The sequence below is a fragment of the Crotalus tigris genome, unplaced genomic scaffold (assembly GCF_016545835.1).
Source record: "Crotalus tigris isolate CLP2741 ecotype Arizona unplaced genomic scaffold, ASM1654583v1 scf7180000017600.4437325, whole genome shotgun sequence".
NCBI lineage: Eukaryota > Metazoa > Chordata > Lepidosauria > Squamata > Viperidae > Crotalus > Crotalus tigris.
Window position 1 is genome coordinate 2,308,749 of NW_024096504.1, and position 15,446 is coordinate 2,324,194.

At 40.5% G+C, this 15,446-nt stretch overlaps 1 pseudogene; it reads left to right on the forward strand.

Moving 5' to 3' along the window:
* The first annotated feature begins 12,356 nt into the window (after nt 1-12,356).
* Nucleotides 12,357-14,549, forward strand: LOC120319016 (annotated as a pseudogene).
* The last annotated feature ends 897 nt before the right edge of the window (nt 14,550-15,446 follow it).

Below are 15,446 nucleotides of genomic sequence, written 5' to 3' on the forward strand. Positions count from 1 at the left end.
TCTTTAACTTCTTTCTTCTGTTGTTCCTTTTCCTTACGTCTATGTGCTGCACGAGTCATTCTTTGCTCTTTAATCTCTGCTTGTTGCAGCCACTCCGCCTGTGACTTTCCAATATCCATCAATACTACTTCTTCAGACTGCTGTTCCACCTCTTTGCCATCCAAGGCTTTTTGCATCATAGGTGGTGGTGAGCCTGCTCCCAGGGCCGACTTGTAAAACTCCTTTGCTTTAGAAACTGTATTAAGTCTATAGCGCATCCCCGCATGGCTCACAACAATACCCATCGGAATCTCCCATTTAAATGGCATCAATCTTTTTTAAAGTTAATTAGCTAAGAAAGCAAACTCTTTTCTCCTTCTTAAAATTTTAGATGGGATTTCCTTTAAAATAATAACATCTTGAGCAGCAATCTGAAATCTCTTGTTATAAAAAGCTTGTATAATTTCATTACGTAGAGATCTCTTTCCAAAATAAATCACCACATCTCTTGGTAAATTTCTCTGTTTTGCAATCCAGGAATTAACTCTGAATATCTTTTCAACTTCTCTGCGTATTTCCTTTTTCTCTCTATTCAAAATAACAGCAAAGTCATTTACCACAATCTCTCTCAAATCTTGCTGCATGTCTTCTTTCAGACCCCTGATTCTTAAAGCATATTCCATCTCTCTGTACTGAGACATAACAATGTCATCTTGTGAAATTTCCATCTTTTTTTCCATGCCTTCAAATTTGTCTTCCAGAATATCCACCTTATCTGCCACCTCTTCCACTCTAGAATCCAACTTCTCAACCACAGAAGCAAGTCCTGTTAAGGCCATAACTATATCTTGCCTCAAGATAGTATTATTCTGCTCTAAAAGCTCCTTCATTTCCCCTCTAATTTGAGTATTATTTTGCTCTAAAAGCTCCTTCATTTCCCCTCTGATTTGGGCTACAGCATTTCCCATTATATCTTTCATGTCTTGTACCATTATTGCTGGCAAAGGAGGAGAGGGTGGTGGTGTAGCTTTAGGTTGTTGTGCCGGTAAAATCGCAGGAGAAGAAGCCACAGAAGGCAGAACTGGGGTTTTCTATATTTGATAACTAGAGATGAAATATAATTGGATTCTGACAGATCCAGAAGATAGAAGACAAATATTTGGAAGTCGATCAGAAACTAGAATCTTTAGAAGAGGAGAATCAAAGACTTGCCCAAACAAATGCAGAATTGGAAGATTTGCTCACGCTGATAGAGATGGAGAGGGCATCATACTTTTTAAGATTCCAAAATATAATAGAAGACAAGGATGAGAATCTGTTAGTATTGATAGTTGATTTATTTGCAGACCTTTTAGGAATGGGAAATGCCCAAATGGTAGGAGAAATAGACCAGGCTTTCAGAATTAATTCAAGTTATGCCAGAAGAAACAGAGTTCCCAGGGAAGTTCATGTTAGATTCCTTAAAAGATCTATGAGAGATGAAATTTTGAGAATAGTAAGAGATCAACCATTAAAATAAAAAGAAAAAGAAATAGTAGTGCTTAAGCAAATTCCTATAAGGATAAGAGAGACTCGAAGAGAGTACTAATTTTTAATGAGGAAACTGATTAATAAAGAAGTGAATTTTAGATGGTTGTTCCCAGAAGGGATACTAATTTTCTGGGACTCGAAAAGATATAGATTGGATACCCCGTTTAAAGGAGTGGAATTTTTTGACAAGCATAGATCCTTTTTGGAAAAAGGGGATCCTGAACCTAAAAAACAAGAGGAGATGGGTGCCATAGGAGCATCTGAACAACCAGAGGAGGAGGAAATTACAAAGATCACTCCAGAGGAAAGAACAAGACCAAGAGACCAGAGACAGATAAGATCGCCTAGAAGATTAAGATCTAGATACAATTGGTCATGGAGGAGATTGGAATTTTATCAATAAACATAAATGGACTAAATTCTCCCTCAAAGAGGAGAAAAACTTTTGCCAGACTACAAAAGTTAAAAATGGACATAATTTGTTTACAAGAAACATATATCAAGAGACAACATGCTAGAATCTTAGAACAACCGAAAATGGGCAAGCTTTATTCCATGGATGCAATCCAAAAGAAAAGAGGTATAGCTCTCTATATAAAAGAAAAGATAAATTCTAAACAAGTTTATGTAGACGAAGAGGGGAGAATATTAATGGTGGAGATTATAGTCGACCAAAAACAGATATTGATGGTTGCAATATATGCACCAAATGATAAACAAGAGCAATTTTATTACCAACTACACAATAAAATAGTGGACTTAAATTACCAAAACCTTTGTATATTGGGAGATTTTAATGCAATAGCAGTTCCAACCCTGGACTATAAAAGCCATATACAAGGGAGAAAAGGGGGAAACACCCTACCCAAAGCTTTTACAAAAATGAAAGAAGAACTGTCTATTCAAGATACATGGAGAGAGATGAATCCAGAAAAATCACAATACACATTTTATTCAAATAGGCATAAATCATGGTCTAGAATTGATATGATATGGACATCTTTTGACTTGAAAATGATAATACAAGAGATTGAGATAGAAACTAATGTTTGGGCTGACCATAGCCCAATAAAAATGACTTGGAAAGGTACTAAGAAAAAATTAAGATGGTCTTTGAATAAGTCGATATTGAAAGAGAAAGAATTTCTACAATTAGCGACAAGGGAAATGGAATTTTTCTTTAAAATAAACAAGAAAGAAGAAACTTCCCTCCAAAATGTTTGAGATACGGCCAAAGCATACTTTAGAGGCTTGGCTATAACATATACTGCTAAAAAGAATAAAGAAAAGAAACAACTACAGCTAAATCTAAGAGAAGAATTTAAAAATTTGGAATTTGAGCTACAAAATGACCCACAAAAGAAAGTTCTTAAGAAACAAATGGAGATAATAAAACATAAATTAAACTTGGTTGAGATGGATATTATGGCACAGCAGATTAAACGGTCTAAACAGAACTTTTTTGAAAATGCTAATAAGCTGGGAAGATGGTTGGCATATAGGCTAAAGAAAGAGAGGGAAAAAAGACTGATAAATAAGCTACAAGATTCAAAAGGAGAGTTACACTTTCATAATGATCCAATGAAAAAGATTATTAAAGCCTATTATGAGAATCTCTATAAGGCAGAGGTGGTCCCCAAAGAGGGAATACAAGTGATTTGCCAAAAGTTCCAGAGAACATCCAAAATATATTGAACCGGAAAATATCAATGATAGAGATCATAGAAGCTTTAAAAAGGCAAAAAAAAAAAAAAAAAAGACAAGACTCTGGGCCCAGACAGACTGCCTGCAGAGTTCTATGTAGCATTACAGGACACATTAAGCCCGATCTTGAAGGAACTATGTAATGAAACCTTCTCAGAGACAAAAATACCAAATTTGTGGACAGAATCCAATATCACTTTGATACCCAAAGATGATACCAATTCCACACAAATAAAAAACTATAGACCAATATCGTTATTAAACGTAGACTACAAAAGTTTTGCTTTGATACTGGCAAAAAGAATGAAGAAATTCTTGACAGAGTTCATTCATACAGATCAAAATGGTTTCCTACCCAAAAGACAGATAAAAAACAACTTAAGGATTATCTTAAACAACCTAGAGTATTATGAAAATCATCCAGGGAAGCAGATGGCACTGATATTTCTCGATGCGCAAAAAGCCTTTGACAACCTAAATTGGCAATTCATGTTCCAGCAGTTGATAGAAATGGACTTTGGCAACAATTTTATAAAAGCAATTCAAGCTATTTATAATAAACAAACAGCAAGGATACTTTTAAATTGTGATTTTACAAAAAGCTTTTATATTAAAAAGAGTTGTTCATTATCCTCCCTTGCTATTTATTTTAACATTGGAAGTACTGGCTAGAAATGTTAGGCAGGACACGGAAATAAAAGGATTGGAGATAAAAGATCAAAAATATAAACTACAAGCTTTTGCAGATGATTTGGTTTTCATTTTGGAGGAGCCACTAGAAACATCTACTAAATTGTTGCAGAAAATAGAAAAATTTGGAGAAGTGAAAAGACTAAGGTATTAACAAAGAACTTAACAAATAAACAGAAAATCTACTTTACAAAAAAGACTAATTTGAAAATAGTCAAAAAAGTGAAATATCTAGGCATTTATTTAACACCAAGATGTATAACATTAAAAGAAGATAATTATGAAAGACTGTTGAAACAAATAAAATTAGATTTGGAAAAATGGAAAAACCTTCAACTTTCATTACTAGGAAGAAGAGCAACAGTGAAGATGAGTATTCTACCGAAACTACTCTTTCTATTCCAAACAATCCCTGTAAAATTGGGGAAGATTTTCTTTGATGACTTAAACGCAACAGTACTAAGATTTATATGGCAAGGGAAGAAAGCATGAATTAAAGCTAAAATGTTACAAGAAGTTAAAGATAATGGAGGACTTGGACTTCCAGATTGGAGACTTTACTATCAAGCAGCGATTTTACCGTGGATTAAAGAATGGATAACACTGAGAAATAAAAGACTTCTCTACCTAGAGGGGCATGACCTGCAACTGGGTTGGCATGCCTTTCTGTGGTAAGGAAAAATAAAATACACAGATATTTTCAATGCCATGCTATAAGGAATGTACTCCTTTTAGAATGGGAGAGAATAAAACAAAAAATCTATATTAAAATACCAGAGTGGCTCTCAACAATGGAAGCTTTTGCATACTCAAATTTAATTAATTATGATAAACTTGTCACCTATAAAGACATTTTGGATAATGACAGAAAACTTAAAGATAGGCAAGATCTACAACAACAAGGTAGTGACTTACCATGGTGGCCTTACTTACAAATTAAAACAAGATACAAGAAAGTTCTAAAGACAGTGGGATTTTATAAAGAACAGATAGAATTTGATCAAATAGTCTTGAAAACAGATGAAAATTTGATTAAGAAACTTTACAGATTTCTGCTAAAATGGAAGATGGAAGAAGAATAAGTAAAAGAGACAATGATAGTTTGGACAAAAAACTTCGGACACTCTATAGAGTTAGAAGCTTGGCAAAAGTTATGGGACAGAAATATTAAATTGACTAAAGCAATTTCATATAAAAAAACCTGTATAAAATGTTTTATAGATGGCACATGACACCAGTAAAGTTAGCGAAAATGTTTAAAAATGTTACAAATAACTGTTGGAAATGTAAACAAAAGCCAGGTACCTATTATCACATCTGGTGGGTATGTCCCAGTGCATAGAAATTTTGGTTTAAGATTCATACATGGCTGGAAAAGATGACTAAAACACAGATAGAATTTAGGCCAGAATTGTTTTTGTTAGGAATACTAGGATCTAATTACAGGAAAGAGAATGAGTATTTAATATTACATATATTAACAGCTGCGAGAATAGTATTTGCCCAATACTGGAAAAATGAAGATTTACCATCTGATGAGATTATAATTAGGAAAATCATAGAATGTGCAGAAATGGACAGATTAATGCTAGAGATTAAAGAGAAAGAAGACTCAGTCTATTTTAAAACATGGGAAATTTTTTTATCAATGGTTAGCAAAATGAGTTAATGAAAATTGCTTGTGAAACTTATTAAGATGATTGACTTTCCTTTTTGATTAATTGATATGTTTTATAATTTTTGTTACTTTTCTTGAGTACAGTTATTTATTATTATACCAATTAACCATGTCGAATACTTGTATCCAGACAATAGTTTGCTTGCTAAAGCTTGGAATGTTATTGGGGGCAACCCCACTTGTTGTACCCATTCCCATCCTAATCCCTTCCCTGAACCCTATCCCGAATCCCATTACCTATAATCATCCTTGTTTTTCCTTACCCTGATAAAACTTAATGAAAATATTGGGGGGAAAAAAGAATACCAGAAAGGCACACCCAGACTCAGAATACGTGACACAGGAAATACAAAGCCTGAAACAGGAACAGGAAACTACTTCAAACAAAAGGCTTGAGAGGGTATAAAAACCTGCTACTCACATGTGCTGAGTCCTTTTTTCCTCTCCTCTTTACTGCCAGAACCATCTTGCTCTCTGGCTCTTCAATAAATTGCAACCCTCTTTCTAAAGCATTCGCCATGTTGTTTATTTATCCCTGGCTTGGATGAACCAGGATGAAGACTTTTCTTTCCACACTTTCTTATTCTAAAAATGAAACATAACCCAGGGCAAGGCAATCACACCACTAGACTAGCACTTTACATGAAGGAAGCATAATTGTTTCATGCTAAGAGTTTCACAGTAATGGTTTCACAGTTATAAATGTTGGACCATGGAAAAACTAGACTGGAGGAAAATCATCTCATTCAAGCTGCAGTGTTGGAGAAGGCTCTTGTGCATTCCTTGGGCAGCAAAGGAGACAAACAAGCTGTAAGACGCTAAGAAAAGGTTTGAAGCTGCAGGACACAGCTTGACAAACTCTGAGTTTATTTCTTCTTATATACTTGTTACATACATGGAAAATGTCTTCATGTAAGCAACTATTTTCTAGACATTACATGGTCAAAGACCAGGTAAGAACAAATACAGGTAGATCAAAAGAAGAAAGAACCAACAAAGGCAGGAAGAGATAGGAAGTAACTTAAGAATATTATCTATTTAGGTAGGTGAGGCATTAAGTCAAAAGGGTATGACCTTCTGGCTGCTTCACTAGGACAAAAGATATCAAAAGGTTATGAGGTTTGTGGGGGGGGGAAGCACGGCAGTTTGCTGCGCGTGCATTTTTCCCCACATCTCACTCTTCTCTATTTTATTAGTGAGGACATTATCCTAAGCTGGAGTAGTTAGTGGGTCTTAGTCAGGGGACATATAACTTTGCATTTGTTTATATAAAACATAACTTGTTCCTGAGGTAAGCTAATGGTAGTTTAGTGTGGAAAATTGAAAGTAGAGAAAAAAAGACATTGAATAACCATATATGTGCATAATTAAAGGATACCTCTTGAAAAGGAGGTACAATTTAAAATTCTTTGACTGGCATGTATACAATGAGGTTTTTTAGATGAAGTAGTACAATTGACAATTTTTGCACAAGTAAGATTTGTAGGAACAGCTACAATTGGTGTATGTAAAACAATAGCATCAAGGGGTAACATATAGGACCCCAGTTTGACATAGTTGCATAGTGAAATTCATTGTCTGATAGAAAACTGCTTAAACCAGTATAATTTTTTAAAACTGAAGCTGGAACACACACAGGTATAAGACAGGTAGAGAGTAGATTTTCCATATCATATGATTCAGAAATACAAAAGTCTGTCACTTGTGTTACATTAGCTAATTGCACCCAAATATTATATTTCATCTGTGATTCTAAAGGATGAGGTGGGAGAGCTTGAGCCCCCACACAACAATTAAGAAGGAAAGAGAGGCAAAGAATGACTAAGGAATTTGCAGTCAAAACCACAAATATGGCAGCGCATAAATTCTCTGGTGTACGTTCTTTTCCCTGTTGCCGCAGAACCTCCTGCGCTTTGGATGTTAGGTTCTTCACATCACCCCAGGTCATTGGTCAACTGCGATGGCGAGAGCAAAAGGGACATTGTGCTGTCTGAAGAGTCACCTGCTTCATTTCTGGTATTGGGTTCTGGACTTGATGCCATGACATCTTTGGCTGGTCGCACACACTGGACTGGAATCCAGAGAGGGCCTATAGGAGCAAGCACAGCAGCATAGCCTTGCCCCCAAGTTAGTAAGGGAATTGGACCTAATCAGGTTTTATCAGGCAATTGCCGATAACATACCAATGGATTAGAGAGCACAGTTTTCTGCTGAAAGTGATGCTGGTAGGCAGTAGTTTTTTTAAAAGAAATATTTAGCTGATTTAAAGTTATTAGGAGTTTATTGACTTGATGAGTTATCCATGCCAAATTAGGTACCCTTGATACCTCCTTTTTTATTTGTTTGTGAAGGAAGTCCTTAAAGGACCGATACATATGTGAGAAACAAAGGATAACTGCTATAAAGTTAAAAACAAAGCCATAAGATTGGGGTCAATCCTGGGCATGATGTAAGCACCTGTAAGATTAAAAATAAGTTGGCACACATAAAGAGAGTCAGAGATTAAGTTAAAGGTCTGTTGAGAAAAGGTGTGGAAAGCTAAAATAGCAGCAGATAATTCTGAGCATTGTGGTGAGGATTGCACTGCAGTGTAGGCAGATGATATGAAATACAGCCTATATAGTCAGCACTGAAGAGATAATTTATTCTGAAAATAAAATTGAAAATCAAATTTTAGGATAGGAAGGACAATATTAATTAGATCAGTCCCATTTCAAGGACAAGCTTGATTGTGTCCTAAGGTTATTATTTCAGCAACAGCCTGGATAAAAGATAAAACATTTTGGGATGGGATAAGTAAAACCATTCAATACAATATACTTTTTGTGCTTCTAACACAGATAATACTCCTGATAGTAGCTTACTAGTAAGAAATATGAAAAGTGTTAAGTGACAATTCTTATGTGGAATTCTGTCCACAAATTGAGTACTCAAGTACTTAATTTGCTCAACTGTGGTAAATGCTGCAAGTGGAACTACAATGAGACCTCCAGGTTGTTTGCCTTTGGTCAATAAGTCAAATTCCAAGTTAATCAAATACCATTCAGATGGAAACAAATTTCCATTAAGTAGGTTAAACATTTACAAATCTTAAGCAAAACAATTCAGAGTCATTTCTTTTGGTTGATAGATATATAGGTCTAACTAAACAATTTAAACTCAACAATTTTTTCCCCAAAAAATATTGTCCAACAATTACTGTCTCTTCTTTCAAGTAAAAATTTTGTAATCTGAAACTGCGATAGTGGTCATTAAATTTCATCTCCATTCACAAACCGGAATTCTAAGCAGAGATGAAAAAAAGTTTAAAACGAACAGTCCCCCCCCCCTCTTCTTTCTGTCTCTCTTGCTGTTAAAGCAACACAGCCAGTTGAAAAACAAAAGAAACAGGAAAAGTTTTCTCACCATTAAAAATAGTTTTCTCTCCTTCACATGCATTTTCCATAAATTCTCTCACATATTCTCCATGGGACTCTTCTCATCCTAGCACTTACTATTGCTTTTCAATTTACCTTTACAACAATAAAATCTGCACTTTTCTATTTCTTTCACAGCCTGTGAGAGAGTGGGTGGGGGTGGGGTTTGAGGGCTAACACACACACTTAGGTATCAACAAATTAATTCATTCATGTTCATTCTAACTGCTTGTATAAACAATTCCACATACAAATATTTCATTTCATACTTTCTCTAGGCAAACTATTTATTTTTAAATAAGGCCTTTTTGTGTAATGTTATCAGTTGGAAATAACACAGAACAACACATACAAATATATACACAAATACTATTAAAACAATATTTATTTAAACATATGACTTGTCCTTCAAGAAGCGAGAAAAATCATGAGGTGATTCCAACCAAAAGTAGTTTTTTTATAGGGTCCTTTAATCATCTCCTATTTTTCTCACCATCCCAAGCCCAAGCCTAATGTTCTGGGTGGCCACACACACACACACACACACACACACACACACACACACACACACAAAACAAAACACACTACACATCAACACAAAGCACCACCAGACATTGTCTGACAAGGTTAAACTTAACAACCACATGAAGTTTCAAAACATTCCAATTGTTCAAAACACATTGCAGAGGAGTACATTTTGATTTAATTTGTTTCTTTAAATTCTTCTGACTATTCCCATATATATTTTTTCTACTTCAAAATTGTTCCTCTAATATTTTCCTTATGGGGGTGTATGATGGCCGTAAGGAGGCAAAAGAATTAGAAGGAGCTGAAGATCAAATTAAAGATGCTTTCAGAGGCACAGTTTTTTACTTTGATCCTAATCAGGTGTGGGGCTTGTAGTTAATTGTTGCCCTGCTGAAGCATCTGAGCCAAATTTTTCCACTGCTTGATGGCACTGATGCCATTGATGTAATACCTGTACTGGAGCCCGAGATTCAAGATGTAAAGTATGCCCTATATTTTCCCAATCTCGTAACCTAAGCTTCCAGAGCTTAGGATATCAAGGGGAATGTTTCCCTACCTCATCCACCAGCTTCCTTATGTCTGCCTCAGGTGCTTTCATGCCTGATTTGTGTAACAGGAATCTGAGTTCCTGTACATGTTTCTGCTGGTGCTGAGATAGATTGCAACCCTTACTTACCACTGAGGGGTCCCATATGATGAAAGTGCACTTACAGGTCTATTCCAGACACTGGTAAGTATGTTGGCTGTTTCTCCTTCGGAAGGAGGAGCTGTCCCAGTTGCTCCATGGGGGGCTGTCCCTGTTCAGGGCGCCAGATGTAAGACGCTAAGAAAAAGACACAGGCATGTCTTGAGCAGAGGTTTGAAGCTGCAGGACACAGCTTGACAAACTCTGAGTTTATTGCTTCTTATATACTTGTTACATACATAGGCTTTACCATTAAATGCTGACATTTTACATTCATAAGTTTAACCATTAGAGGCTGACATAAAGTTTCTTCATTGGAAAATGTCTTCATGTAAGCAACTATTTTCTAGTAACACATTACATGGTCAAAGACCAGGTCAGAACAAATACAGGTAGATCAAAAGAGAAAGAACTGACAAAGGCAGGAAGAGATAGAAAGTAACTTAAGCATATTATCTATTTAGGTAGGTGAGGCATTAAGTCAAAAGGGTATGACCTTCTGGCTGCTTCACTAGGACAAAGGGTATCAAAAGGTTATGAGTGTTATGTCCCGAGCCTTGCAAACGGCTCGGGCGTTTGCAGGCAGTCCCGGGCAGGTGCAAAGCTGCCCGGGACCAGACAGGCTGTCGCCAGCGCCGTGCACATGCGCGGGTGCTGGCGCGGGAAAAGTATCGCATTTACCCGGGAAATGTCTATATAAGAAGTTGGGAGGTTTTGGGAACTGCTGAAGCCATCTACTTGTAAGCTGAATGCAGAATAAAGAAAACTGAGAACTTCAACTGCTTCTCGTGTCTGCTTCCCGCCACGGACTCAACACTGGCGACGAGGATGGGATCACCTTACACCGCCTGGAAAGGAAGAAGTGTAAGCTTACCCAAGTGAGTCCTGAGCGGCGGAACGGCGTCGACTCGGCAGCTACCCGCCAATCCAGTGCGCATTCGGGGGTAGGCTGGCTGATAGACCCGTCTCCTGAAGATGGCAAAAATCGGAAGGCTTTCGGAATTCGACGTCTCACATCCAGAGCGGTGGGAGTCATACGTAGCCAGGGTGGAGAACTACTTCAAGGCAAACCAAGTGAGGGAAGAGAGCTTGAAGGCTGCCACCCTGCTTTGTGTTTGCGGTCCAAGACGCCTTCGACATCGCAGAAAACCTTGCAGCACCTGTTCCAGTAGAGTCTGTCAGCTACGCAGATCTGAAGAAGCTACTGAAGGAGCACTTCCACCCCAAGATGTCCGTCATCGCATGGCGCCACACCTTCGAGCAGAGGGATCAACGGCCCGGTGAGTCGGCCAAAGAATTCATCGCCGCATTACGGAAGGCCGCCAAGCACTGCGAGTTCAAAGACCTCGAAGAACGACTGAGGGACCGATTCGTGTGCGGGTTAAGGCATCGAGATCTACAACAGAGACTTTTCGCTAAAGAAGAATTGTCCTACCAAGATGCCTTAAGGGAAGTCACCGCAGAAGAAGCAGCAGGCGGCGCTGTCAAGAACATGCGGCCGATCAGAAACAGTCCAGAGGTTGCATCCGTGCACCAGGAAGACGTCCAAAGAAACTCCGAGGAGGATCCGGACAAGGAAGTCGACCATCTCCACCCCACGAAGGAAGAAAAACAGAAGGGAAGCTCTTCAGCTCCGCTCAAGTGCATCGGCTGTGGAGGTCGCCACAGGAGAACCGACTGCAAGTTCCGCTCTGCTACCTGCCGGGCATGCGGCAAACAAGGACACATTGCAGCTGTGTGTCTGGGCCGACGAAAGGTACAACCTCAGGAAGAACTGCGCCTGAAAGGTACCAGATTCCCCAGCCAGAATAGGGTAGGGTTTTGCGCTTCGCGAAGAAGCATTCTTAGGACAGGCACACACAAGCCCATTAAGAAAAAGCTGTCACTCAAGGTGAAGCTACAAGGGGTTCCATTATCTATGGAACTAGACACAGGGTCTGCCTTTTCAATTATCTCCTTGCATACATTTAGGAAGATTTGTTCCGGTAGTGGAACTCAGGCCAAGTTAAGGCCTTCTGACATTGTGTTAACAGATTTTCAAAATTCAAGAGTGTGTGTTAAGGGGGAGGCCACCCTTAACGTGCAATACAAGAGTTTTGAAGGTCCACTAGACGTATTAGTAGTAGGGGGTGAACGAACGAGTCTCATAGGACTCGATTGGTTTGAGGCCCTGGGGATACACGTCACAGGACTCAACAGTTTACAAACACTCGACCTACAGGAAGTCTGCAAAGAATTTGCAGATGTTTTCAGCCCCCAGCTGGGCACATTCAAAGGACCCCCTGTGTCCTTAAAGCTAGACCCCACTGTCACTCCCATTAGAATTAAAGCAAGAAGGGTCCCTTTTGCTTTAAAGAGTAAAATTGACACTGAGTTAGACAAACTGATCTAACAGGGAATCCTAGAACCTGTTGATTCCAGTCCTTGGGAGACCCCCATTGTCACGCCTCTAAAGGCAAATGGGGACATTCGCATTTGTGCTGACTACAAATGCACTCTGAATAAGGCATTGCAGCAACATGCCTATCCTGTTCCTGTGGTCAGTCATATTCTGGCCTCCCTCAAGGGGGGGCGTGTTTTTGCAAAGCTTGACCTAGCTCAAGCATATCAACAGCTGCCTGTTGATGATGATGCTGCTATAGCTCAGACTATTGTGACCCACAGGGGAGCCTTTAAGGTAAAAAGGCTGCAGTTTGGAGTGAATGTCGCTCCTGGGATTTTCCAAAGTGTAATGGAAAACACACTGCGGGGCATACCGGGGGTCTGCCCCTACTTTGATGATGTCTTAATTGCAGGAGACTCCACATACATTCTAGCTGAAAGGCTAAGGGCTGTTCTGTTAAGATTCAGGAAATCAGGCCTCAAGCTCAAAAAAGACAAATGCATGATTGGGGTGCCTTCTACTGAATTTCTGGGGTTCAAAATTGATGCTGCTGGGATTCACCCTGCTGAATCCAAACTGACTGCTATTTTAGAAGCACCTAGGCCAAAGTCCAAGGCCGAACTTCAGGCCTTCCTGGGCCTCCTGAATTTCTACAATTCTTTTCTTCCACAAAAAGCTAGTGTAGCTGAGCCTCTTCACAGGCTACTAGACAAGCAAGCAGTGTGGCAGTGGTCACAAATGCATGAGGGTTGTTTTAACAAAGTCAAGGCTTTGCTCACTTCTAACAGTGTACTTGCACATTTCAACGAGTCTCTTCCTGTGTGCATCGCTTGTGATGCGTCCCCTTACGGGGTTGGAGCTGTCCTGAGCCACCTCAGGTCTGATGGAACTCAGGTTCCTGTTGCATATTACTCCAGAACATTGTCTTCTGCTGAGCGCAACTACGCTCAGATAGACAGGGAGGCTCTGGCTGTTGTTGCTGGAATTAAAAAATTCCATGACTTTCTATATGGCAGGCACTTCACGGTCTTCACTGACCATAAGCCTCTGCTGGGACTGTTTACCACACGTAAGCAGACTCCCCAAATCATTTCCCCTAGAATGCTTAGGTGGTCTATCTTTTTGTCTGCATATGATTTTTCCTTACTCCACAAGCCTGGAAAAGAAATGGGCCATGCTGATGGCCTCAGTAGATTGCCTCTGCCAGTAGTAGAAGCTGACCCTGCGCCAGCTGTCAACATTCTATCAATCCAAGCCTTGCCCGAGCTCCCTCTTAGTGCCAGGGATGTTGCCGCTGAATCAGGTACAGATCACACACTTTCACGTGTCCGTTCCTGGGTTTTGTCTGGTTGGCCTGAGCACTGCCCTAGTCCTGAGTTTCAGAGTTTCTGGTCCAAAAGGAACGAGCTGTCCCTTTCTCAGGGTTGTCTGCTTTGGGGAAACAGAGTTGTCATTCCCACCTCATTGAGGACTAGGATCTTAGAATCCCTCCACGAGGGTCATCCTGGCATTGTTCGTATGAAGGCTCTTGCGCGCAGCCACTTGTGGTGGCCTGGTTTAGATAAAGATATTGAGGCTAAGGTGCATGCATGCCACCTGTGCCAACGATCTCGCCCAGAGATGCCCCAAGCTCCCGTGCATAGATGGGAGGAAACACAGTCCCCATGGTCTAGGGTGCACATTGACTACGCTGGACCCTTTCAGGGCCAGTTCTTCTTGGTCCTTGTTGACAGCCATTCGAAATGGCTTGAGGTTGTACCTGTCTCATCCACCACCACTGCAAAGACTATTCAGGTACTGAGGGGGATTTTTGCTGCACACGGGCTGCCAGATGTCATTGTGTCCGACAACGGCCCTCAATTCACCTCCTCCGAATTCCAAGCTTTCTTACAGGCAAACCTGATTCGTCATGCCACGTCTGCGCCTTTTCACCCGTCCACCAACGGTATGGCTGAACGCATGGTGCGCATCGCAAAGGACGCCTTGAAGAGACTCACCTACGGGGACTGGCATCACAGGTTGGCTGACTTTCTCCTTTCTAATCGCACCACACCGTCCACTTCTACAGGGAGAAGTCCAGCTGAACTTCGTTGGGGGCGCCAACTTACTACTAAACTTGACCGGTTGCATCCGGACAGACTGCCTTCATCTACCTCACATCCTAGGGCACCTAGACAACTACTTGTGGGTGCCCCGGTTTGGGCTCGCAATTACGGGCCTGGTCATACATGGGTCCCCGCTTCTATTTCCAGGGTCACAGGTCCTCTCTCCTACGAGGTAGCCCTGGACAACGGTCGTGTCCTGCGTCGGCACATCGACCAACTCCGCCCTCGGCGGGACTTTTCAGATGAGACTCCTGGGTCTTTTCCAGGGGGGGAGGGGGACCCTTTGGAGAAAAGGGAAGGGCACGAAGCTGCTGCCCATCTCCACTGATGGAGCCACAAACGGCCCATCCCAGGGTTCCGCGAGAGCTCCGAACAAGAATTCTATGAGCCTACCTAATTACCAGGCATCCACGCCTACTCCAGCCAGAGAATCACCCCGAGGGCATACTCACTTTCCACACACATCACACAGCCCTCCAGTCACGGAGGATACCCGGGGGCATCCCAACAAATCATTCCCCGCAAGAGAGCTGGCACACAATTCCCAAGGTTGGCCTTACCCCAAATCCTACAGGGGGTCAAACATACAGGGAGGTGGTCGAGGAACCAAGTCCCGACTACAACACCTCTAGCCCAAATCAGGGAGTAACTGAGTTTTGGGAAAGTACAGAAACCCACACAAGCCCGGACACAGAACGGGGTTCAGGGAATGGACAGCCTCCTGACAGGTCTTGGACGGACCTAGGAG